The 11138-nt window shown below is 43.2% G+C and overlaps 1 long non-coding RNA gene across 1 annotated transcript; it reads left to right on the top strand.

Moving 5' to 3' along the window:
- The first annotated feature begins 69 nt into the window (after positions 1-69).
- LOC125149199 (uncharacterized) lies at positions 70-9198 on the top strand. The gene is made up of 3 exons (XR_007145835.1): positions 70-429; positions 2077-2169; positions 8592-9198. It is a non-coding gene; the product is annotated as an uncharacterized LOC125149199 (long non-coding RNA).
- The last annotated feature ends 1940 nt before the right edge of the window (positions 9199-11138 follow it).

Here is an 11138-nt window from a genome sequence, read left to right as displayed (position 1 = left end):
GATTTAGCCGCCAGCTTCCGACTTCCTCCCTGAGTCCCGCCCCCTCTCCGTTGCCAAGGCGCCGGTTACCACGTTACCGGTAGGCGCCGGCTGCCAGCCTCCCTCCGGGTCCGCCCTTTTAGACCCGCGCTGCCCTCTAGCCGGGGCGGCTGGGCTTCCTGAGCCCCTGGATGTGGGGGAGCTGGAGAGGCAGGGCCACCCCTTGCAGCCGCCAGTCAACGTTTCAAACTAAAGTCTCACGGTCAGTGCCAATTCCAGCCACCACCAAAGTTCAAACACCTACCGTTCAAAGGAACAGAAAGCCGCCAGCGCTAAAAAAAAAAAAAAAAATCCGGAAGAAAAAACAACCCCAAATGATGGGGCCAGTTCTTGAATATAGATGCCCTAGGAAAAAAGGCTTGAAATACCTTTTGGCCCCAAAGCTGGGAGGTGAGTACTTTGAATTGATAAACGACTCCAAACACATACATTTCCAATCTACCGCCCAAATCCATGTCCCTCGCCCAACAAAATCTAGAGAACCAAGCTCCAGAAACAAGTCCACAGTGAAAACAAAAAATAAACTTCCAGCTAGGTGAATATGTGTACCTGGAAAGGGCTAGTTATTAAGCACAGAGGGCAGGGTCCCTGATCTGAAGATCAGAGAATCAGTACTAAAATTTTAGTTGGGGGGGGGGGGGTTGTTTTTTTGTTTTTGTTTTTTCTGAGATGAGGTGATTATAGATCACTTTTATTTTCTTCTCTCCTGCTGATCTGTATTTCCCAGCAATGAGTATGTATTACATCCATAATAAGTGGTTTTGTTTGTTTGTTTTTATTAACGTTTGAGAAAGACAATATGGAGACAAGATGAGGCTGGCCTGGAGTCAGAAGTGTTCTTTTTTTTTTTTTTTTAATTTATTTATTTTTATTGTTTATTCTTAAAAATTTTTTTTTTCAACGTTTATTTACTTTTGGGACAGAGAGAGACAGAGCATGAACGGGGGAGGGGCAGAGAGAGAGGGAGACACAGAATCGGAAACAGGCTCCAGGCTCTGAGCCATCGGCTCAGAGCCCGACGCGGGGCTCGAACTCACGGACCGCGAGATCGTGACCTGGCTGAAATCGGACACTTAACCGACTGCGCCACCCAGGCGCCCCTTTATTGTTTATTCTTGAGAGAGAGAGTGAGAGCGTGAGCGGGGGAGGGCCAGAAAGAGGGAGACACAGAATCAGAAGCAGCCTCCAGGCTCTGAGCTGTCAGCCCAGAGCCCACCAGGGGCTCGAACCGCGAACCGTGAGAACATGACCTGAGCGGAAGCGGGACGCCCAACCGACTGAGCCACCCAGGGGCCCCAGAAGTGTTCTGATTCAGAAGTAGCCGCTCCTTCCACCTTATTACATCACTGACACCTGCTCTAGGAACACAGTAGAGGGACACTGGGGCAAATACATGATGGCAGTTATGCTTTACTCTAGCGCCTGCCTGGGGATTCATCTGAATCTGGTCAGATGTGGCTTGTGATATGACAGTGCCCATATTCTCTGCTTCGTCCCCAGCCAACTCTTAACTTTGTTCAGTTCCTTCGTGTTCACTCCGCCACTGAGCTTTGGCCAGCTTGCTTCTCTCCTTGTCCAATAATCTCTACTCCAAAGGTGTCTGTGAGGATTAAGGAACGCATGTAAAGCCTCCAGTACATTGCCACCTTACTCTCTCCTTCCCTTCTAGCACACTCTCCACCCACCCTGTTCTTGTTTCAAAAGCTTCCTCTCAAGCCAAACCTCCTCAAGAATTGGCTGGTCTGAGTATGCCTGTGAGGGTTCATTTTATGGGTTACGTGACTGGAGTCTGGACGCCCAGAAAGGTGGTAAAATATTATTTTGGGGGGTGTGTCTCTGAGGGCATTTCTGAAAGACATTGGCATTTGAACGGGTGGACTGAGTAAAGAAGATCACCTCACCAGTGCGGGTTGGTATCCCGCAATCCACTGGGGCCCTGAATGGAACAAAAAGGCAGAGGAAAGGTGAATTTGCTCTCTTTGGAGCTGGGACATCCATCTTCTCCAGCCCTCAGACATTGGCGCTCTTGATTCTCAGGCCTTTGGATTCAGACTGAATTATACCACCAGCTTTCCTGGGTTTTCAGCTGGAAGACAGCAGATCGTGGGACTTCTTGGCCTCCAGAATCATGTAAGCCTATCCCTGGGGTATATAAAATATAAATATGAATATAAAAATATGGAACATAAAAACATAAAAATATATAATATTGACTCGAAATAAATGTTATTGATGTAATATGTTAATAGTACATATGATGTCATATATATGTTTTTTAAATCTACATAAATATAGATATAAATTACACATAGATAGCCATTCTGCTAAGGGGCCTTTGCATTAGAAACATGATGCTACCATCTCCTTGAGCTGGAAGACATGAATGAGACTGGACCGAGTTCTCATAAAACGCTGTGTGCACTGTTGTTCAGTTTGCTTGGAATGCAGAGTTCTTCTGAGTAATATTATATAGTTATGAGGTCAAGTATTGTGTGCCTCCCCGGTGGATCGTGAGCTCATTGGGAGGCAACGCTTTGATTTATTCAGCACTGTATTCCTGGTGCCTAGAATTGTGCATGGCTCAAAGGAAGCACTCAATTAATCATTGTTCCATGAATGAATGAATGAATGAATGATAATAGCTACTATTCATTAGACAGTTACTATGGGCCAGACAGTGTTCTAAGTGCTTTACATTTATCATACCCACTCAGTTGTTGTGATAAGCCAAAGCAACTACCGTTGGCCCCACTTCATAGACGTGTTGAGTCACTTGCCCAAAAGTTTAGTAGGTTTTGTGGCTCGGCATAAGGGGCACAACTGGATCTTGCCAGGACATGATTCTATAGCCCGAACTCTTAGCTGCTAAGCTTGTACGGTCCTGGGACCAGCAGCAGCATCCCCCTGGGAACTTGTTAGAAATGGTAATTATTCTTCTCCCCACCCAAACCCACTGAATGTGCAACTCTGGGGGTGGGCCCAGCCATCTGTGTTGTAACAGGCCCTCCAGGGAATTCTGATGCACTCAAGTTTGAGAACCACTGCCCTACCCTCTACTGCTTTTCAGTTCCTGAACATCTGATCACTTCACTTTCTAAGAAAGAGAATGCCACTCACGTGCGTACGCTGGAAGAACAAAGGTGTCCATTTAATGTTGTGAGTGTGTTTGTGTTTGTTTTTGTTATTAATTGAAGGTATAGTAACTTTGGGCAAGTTACTTAATGCCTTTGGACCTCAGTCTTGGCATTTGTAAAATGGGCAGGGGTAGGGGGCTGGACTAGAGACAAGGATGGCATTAAAAGCATCTGAAGATTTTACAAAATTCCAGTACCTGAAGTCCAGCCAGACCCATTAAAGTTGGCCTCGGTGTGGGGTGGGATCAGGGATTGGCATTTTAAAAAGCTTCCGAGGCGGTTCTAACAGCCAAAGTTGAACTAGGGCCTATCCTAAACCAATCACAGCAATCTTCGTCCCCTGATTGGCGTAAAGGTGAGCATGTGACCCAGTTCTGCCCAATGAGATGTAAGGGAAAATGGCACGGTGGCAGGGGGTGGGGGTGGGAAGAGGTCCCTGTGGGAAAATTTTCCCCGTTTGAACTCTGTGGATCCTTGCCCTGGGTGATCTTTAGCTTTACAGAGAAAGAGATGAAGACCAAAATTACAAACTCACATGTCTCTAAGCAGCCTGGGAGTTAACTACGGCCTGCGTCTAGGGTGGCGGAGTTTGTAGATGAAAGATTTAAGCAGGAAAGGACTGTAGTAAGGAAGTACTGGATGGCTCACCCTCAGTCACAAGACTGGAGACCCCGACTTCGCAAATGGGGCAAAGACGGCCCAAGGAACTGAAACCAAGGTCAAAAGTAGGCCACGGAACCAAGCCAGTAAGGAAAGTGCAGCTACTGCGGACCTTCGGAGGCTACTACCCCCGCTGCCGCTAGAAACTGGATGTCGCTTTCACCAATTCTGCTGTCAGGGAGAATTCACCAATTGTCTCCTGCACTGGATGCTAACTAAAGCTAGCGCCCCATTAAAAGCCTGGGGGAGACATGCGTAATTGTCCAGGCCCAGGTCACATGCTAGTGAATCCCTGGTATGTAGCTTGAATGTCGGGAAATGACCCCGCCTCCCACCAGGACTTGTAAACTGAGGACATCCTTGAATATAGGGGAAGGGTGCAGATACCGGTGGCCAAAAGATCATAAACGTCCACACAAACGTCCACTCTGCCAGTATTTGGCCACGAGGGACGGCCTCCAAATGTTGCCAGCACTTCTGATTTTTTAAAGGAAATCAGAAATTTAGATGTTTATGTGAAATTACTGTAAACATGGGCAACTAATTAAATTTCTTTTTTTTTTTTAACGTTTATTTATTATTGAGAGACAAGAGAGACAGAGCGTGGGCATGGGAGGGGCAGAAAGAGAGGGACACACAGAATCAGAACCAGGCTCCAGGCTCTGAGCTGTCAGCACAGAGCAGGACACGGGGCTCCCACTCACAAATGGGGAGATCATGACCTGAGCCGAAGTCCGACGCTTAACGGCTTAACCGACTGAGCCACCCAGGCGCCCAGGCAACTAATTAAAAAAAAAAAAAAAAAAAAAGACACCTGGTCAAGCAAAAATGTTGGGTTACTTTATGACTTTTTATTTCCTGTGGACAGATGATCAGGCAAAAGATGCAGTCACTCCTTACGCTATGCCTAGATTGTAGACATTCTGGGAGGATTAAGGGTAAGTCATACTGGTATCTCCCTGTGAATTATGACATTGATGAGCATAGCCACAAACTTTTCTTAGGTAGGGACACCTGGGTGGCTCAGTCGGTTGTGTGTCCGACTTCGGCTCAGGTCATGATCTTGAGGTTGGTGCGTTCGTTCGAGCCCCTGGCGGGGCTCTGTGCTGCCAGCTGGGAGCCTGGAGCCTGCTTCTGATACTGTGTCTATCTCTCTCTGCCCCTCCCCTGCTTGTGCTCTGTCTGTCTCTGTCTCTGTCTCTCTCCCTCTCAAAAATAAATAAGTATTTAAAAAATAAAAGACAAAACAAACAACAACAACAACAGAACCCTTTTCTTATGTAATCAGAACCAGATGTGGGAGTGCTTTGTAAAAGAGCAGCTCCTCGAGATGGCAGGATCAGAAGTTACAAACAAAATTAGCAACGAAAGGCATTTGCTCTTAAAATTGAATTAGGGAAAGGGAGCCCTGGATTTTATTACTCTCAGCTTTGGAACAAACTTGGCTTTGGACACAGTACTTACTGCCTTAGTTTATTTTTAAGATTTGTTCTTATGAGAGAATGGGCTGCGAGGCTATCTTTGGAAGATGCTGGCAGAAGAAAATCAAACTGGGTCTTTCTTCTGAACATGTTTATACTGGTGAAATCATGTTTAAATGAAGAGCAAGGACTTGAAGGAGGGAAAGATCTCCCAAGGGCTATTGAAGAGTGTGTGTAGAGGAAGGGCCATCTTCTTTGGTGACCACGGCAAAATCATCGACTGATAAGGAATGTGAATCCTCAGATCTTTTGGGGCACTTGTTCCCTTCAATGAGTTTCTCTTGTCAGAAGCCCCCAAACGCCCCACATCAGGGTTTAGGAAAACCACTCATCACCCCCTAACATGTGTTAATTGAGTAACTAAGGAATGGTTATTTATCAATTCCTAAATCTGATTCTCTTTGAGATTGAAAGGGTGATTCATATGAGTTTGCTCCATGGGCTCAAAAAATTTCACGTTTCTGAATTTTTTCTAAATTAAATATAACCTGGCACAAGTTCCTCCACTGTTTCTGCCTCAAGTCAAGGGAGTTTGGAAACGCATTCGGTTGGAGTTGTTGGGTTCCTTGACTTTCCTGGGATCATTCTAAAAGCCTAGGAGGTTGTGGGGAAAGAGGCCAGGAAATTTGAGTGAGGGCTTTCTAGTGTTTATTTTTTTCTGCAGTCTATCGGAATAGATGCTCCTTGCCACAGATTTGAGGTTCAGGCTTCCCTGTACCCCTCCTTCAAAATTCTTCCACCTTCTCCTCCTTGCCTACTAACTCAAAGCGAGGTCCCAGAACCAACAGTAGCAACACTCTTTGGGAATTTGTTAGAAATGCAGGGTCTCTGGACCCACTCCAGAGCTCCTGAATCAGAGTTGCATTTTAACCAGGTCTCCAAGCAGCTGGTGTGCAGATTTTCGCCGAGAAGCCCCAGATACCACATAATGTATCTCTCTCCTACCATTGTGCTCCTCACTGCCACTGTTCTGCATCTCTAGCGTGGAATTCAGGGAGTCAGACCTCTGCTCTCTCAAGTAACACTCCCACCTCCTCACATTTTGATAATTCAACTCCCAATCCCAAAGTTCCTAGGCATCCAAGCTCCCCTGAGCCAGGCAAACCCAAAACCTAACCCCCAGGACTCTGAGGCTTAACTGCTCGGGGAAAAGAAACAAAAACAAAAACAAAAACAAAAACCCTTAGTCTTCTGTGATGAGTCTACAGTAGAAAGTTAAGTCCAGTTATTTTCTCAGTCACATTATGTTGTCACTTACATTATTTTGTAACAGGCCCTCCGGGCTGGTGAAGTTTTTTAAATTTTTTTTTTTTCAACGTTTATTTATTTTTGGGACAGAAAGAGACAGAGCATGAACGGGGGAGGGGCAGAGAGAGAGCGAGACACAGGCTGGTGAAGTTTTAAAAATATTTCTTCTTCTGGAGTCTTTCCTGATTCTCTCGAGTTTGAGACCCGCCTAATTGCCCTGGGCTAGAATCTCTGGGGTCATCATGATTACAAAAAGAGGAACAGGTGTTAGTTAATAAGGAGGGGCTGGCAGTGTAGTTACATTATGCTGGCTCTGTTTGGTGCTGGTCCGCCCATGGACCACGCCGCTTTTGGGTCTATGAGATGGAAACGCAGAGGCCAAAAGCAGTTGGTGCGTACCTGTCACACAATCTGTGTGCAGAATGAGGGGACTGTTTATCTCCCCTCTCTCGTCATAGCAGGGACCCTGGGGGATGTAAGGATGGGAGAAATAGACCTTAATATTGGCAAAAGACCGTAGATTCAATTCGAGGATGAATAGTAATAAGAAAATGCAAATTACTATCATTACTTACGTTGCATGGCAGAGTTACACAACACTTTATTATACAGTAGATGCTACACAAAGAACTGCTATTTATAGACATTTTGTCCTATTCCTCCAATCCCCCTAAACCCACTCTTTCAAAGCATTTGGCCCAAGTTCAATGGCAATGTGATAAGACAAATGCATTTACTTCAAATACATGCGGTGCCGAAAAATCAAACGAGAGAGCAGTACTGAAAATTGAAGAGCCAGGCTTGCCCCAAGTCAACGTGGAGAAGTTTTAAGCCTGAAGATATTTTAAGTGTTTCGAAGATAGAGGGTTCAAAATATATTTTAAAAACTTCTTTCAACTTGAGAGAAAGTGTATTTTTTTTAAAGGGAGGCACCTTAGAATTCAGTCGTGTTCCAAACTGAAAATACTTGGCAGATGTGGAGGAAATTAAAATATCTGGCATGTTCATTAATATGAGGATTGGACAGTCGTGTCTTGAAAAAGTCATAACATTTAAAGGCCATTTAAAGGTACAGATTTAAAAAAAAAATAAGGAAAGCAAATTTCTTTCTTAAAGGGGTATCTAATTAAATTTTCATGAATCTCACGGGAGTAAATGATTTTGTGCCCTCTGCTTTAATTTTGTTCTTAAATTTAAGGGATGTTGGACAAAAACAACATGCTCAGTATGTCATATTTTGGCAAATGTCAACCAGAACTGGCTTGTTAAACATGGGTTATCTTCAGTTTGTGCCAATTAATTAATTTAAAATGTTTTCTTAATGCTAAATTCAAATAAGTTCTTGGTTTTGATACAACGTCTAATTTTCTTCTGTTTCTCAGGTGATTTGAAATTATAATTGAGAATAAATTTCACAAAATTAACACATAAAAGGGCATCACTGGAAACATTTTCCATTGCATAATTCCAAATGCCATGGAAATGGTTGGCGTATTTGGATAGTCATGGAACTTAATTCCATACGTACATATTTCAAAATTATCCATCTGCTCAACACCAGGAAGGGTTTCAATGGTAAGATCTTGGTGTACCCAATTGTGGAGAACTTGGTGTGATAAAATTTGCAAAATCAAAATCGTGTTATTTCTTTAAAAAACAATTAGTGGGATTAGAAAGTTGCTCCAAGCCTGCAATATGGTGTTATGAGAACAAGAAAACAAGATCCTTTATTCACGTCTCCCTGTACTCCTGTGTGACCGCCAGGGAGAAGGTGCACACAGAAGTTATGAGCTAAAGGTAACCCCCCAGATTCTGAGGACTAGGTGACGTTAGCTTAAGTTTTACTGTTAACCAAATGAGACCTTCTCACCTGAAATTGTAAGTGCTGAAAAAATAACAGTGACATTCAAACCGTGCCCTAAGTATATTTATATTGGAAAAATACCTTGACATCTTTAGTCCAAGTACTATAAACTATCCCAATAGTAGTATTGAGCTATAGTTAATTCACTTCTCCTTTGATTTGTAGCAACTGTATAAACAGAATGGGTGCCAATTATTTATAAACACATAAATAAAGTGACCGTGGTAGATTGTCTGCAAAGATGGTTGCTGGCCATTCCTCCCATCCCTATGGGTGCATGAAGCTCCTCCTCTCAAGAGATGGAGTCTATTTCCTCACTTCTCGAAGGCTGGCCTTTGACTTGCTTTGACCACGAGAACATGGTGGCAATACTATCCCAGAACTTCCAAGCTGAGGCCTGGAAGTTTACACTTTAGCTAGAGGGAATACCATCTGCTGTGTCAAGAAGTCCAGGGATTCCTGCTGGAGAAAGAAGCCAATGGGAGGGGACTCCAGGAACTCAGCTGACAGCCAGAAGGCCCCGGAGACATGAGGGAGTCCAGCCAACACCACAAGAAAAGAGGCCCAGCTGTCCTATGCAGTCCCCAGTTGTTCAAGCCATTTCGGCTAAAGCACCAGCCCTGTGAGTGAGGCCATCGTGGGTCTTTCAGCGCCTCGTGAACCCACCCCAGCTAACACCACATGGAACACGGAAGAACTGTCCCTCTGTGCCCGGCCCTAATTCCTGACCCACACACTCATGAGCAAATAAAATGGTTGTTATTTTAAGCCATCACATTTAGATGTGGTCTGTCTGTTACATCCCAGTAGATAACCTCACAGTGACAACTTTCTAAATCCTTAAAATTGGGGTTTACTAAATCTTAAAACATTTCGGAGGCTGAAAGGAAAAGGCTAGTAGAATATTCATTAGCCAAAGCTGTCATAACTAAGGGAATTTTTTAAAAGTCCTTTTGAAAAAGTTTGTGGCTGTGTTTATAAACTATCTCAGTTGCTAATATTTCTGTCACCGAGAGGGATTTGTTTGTAAGTTAGCTAATGTGTAACCTTGACCATAGCAATGACAAGAGTAGTTACTTCGATACTCACTTCATTTTCACTTGGTGTTATGTAAATGCAAAATTCCAAGGAAGGTGGGAATAATGAAAAACAGCATTACAAGCTGGGCCCTCTGCTAAGCACTCTGAGGCTGCAAATGTTATCTCTATAGAGCACACCCGACACACACGTATATTAATAGAAATACTTGTGTGCATGTATACCTGGACCTAAGACCAAAAGCAATTTATCTAGGGCTAGAACATGCTTTAAGCAAGTCAGAATTGTTATTCAAATTATAAATATGACTTGCAATACTAGTACTGAATTTTTAAAAACTTGGCCACCTCACGTTACCAAATTTGCCAGCCTTTTGACAATGGTGTGTGTGGAAACATTGCTAGCAGTTTTGTCGACCTCGAGATTTTTTTTTTTATCTGCAAAATTGGGATAGATTTTTTTTTAAGAAAAGAACATTTAAATTAGCAGGTGACATATGGATCAGATACTAGCTATATTTGGTGCCTGTTCACTAGAAAATTACATAAAAGGATAGTTAGGAAAGGAGGTGAAAAAGAACCAGTAAAAGGAGCCAAATACTAAAGGGAAGAAAAGTCTAGTTTATACATAAGACATTATTAGCATAAGGCATTTTGTTCTGTAATGTAACTGTTGTAAATGTAGGAAGAGGATAGGAGAAAAGTGGTAAATATACAGAAAATAAGAAGAGAACAAAGTGAGTTTTTAGAAAACCAGACGCATGCACACAGAATGAAGGAAAGATCTATAAACTAGTCTACTGAGTTTCCATTTTTGGTTAATATTTTGGATTAGATCATGTAAAAACTTTTCCCACATTTGATAGTCGTCTAGATAATGCTGGATAAAATATAACGACACCAGAAAAAAGGGGATAATCTTTAGGAGTCAGCAAAACAGAGGGTGAAAACCAAACTGGTAAGGATTATCTTCATGGAGCTGGGGAGGGGTTTCAGTTGTAAAAGTCCCCAAGGACAGGGGACAAGACTGGGGGGATGGAACTGTGGCCTCCACATAGACAAGGACCCTCAAAGAGCTACACCCTTAGGGAAAGGGTGGAGGGACTAGAAAAACTCATCCAGCCAACATAGATAATAAGGAAGCTTATCTCTTTTTTTTCTGGACCCTGAGTAGGAAAGAAATGCCCCCTCTGAATTCGTCACAACAGGACTATACTAACATAGGTTTAGAGTTCAAATTTATACAATGGGGAAATGAGCTAAACAAACTCTGAAAGGACAAACCTTCAGCCTAGATGTACCAGATGCCCACAAACAAAGATCTATTTGTTCAAAAGTACAAAACACACAAGGAAACAGTCCACCATGAGCGAGAGTCAACAGAAACAACCAACAACAAGATCAGATCACAAACAGTTCAGATAATTGGTTTATTAAAGACCCATTTAAAATACATTGGTTGACAATGATTAAAGCCACAAATAAATGAATAAACACAAGAAAAGAACGACTCTTACAGTAGTTTTGAAAAAGAAACTAGGGTGCATTCACCTTGGTAAGCGATTTTTCCCTTTATCATTGTCAGTGGAACCAAATATTCAACATGAGACTGCACCTACGCATTGTATATTAACCAGAAGCAGTAAAGTTTCCCCATGAGTCACCCATTGTCACT

Source organism: Prionailurus viverrinus, chromosome D3 (genome assembly GCF_022837055.1).
Source record: "Prionailurus viverrinus isolate Anna chromosome D3, UM_Priviv_1.0, whole genome shotgun sequence".
In the NCBI taxonomy this organism is placed as follows: domain Eukaryota; kingdom Metazoa; phylum Chordata; class Mammalia; order Carnivora; family Felidae; genus Prionailurus; species Prionailurus viverrinus.
This window is presented reverse-complemented; position numbering and strand designations above follow the sequence as displayed.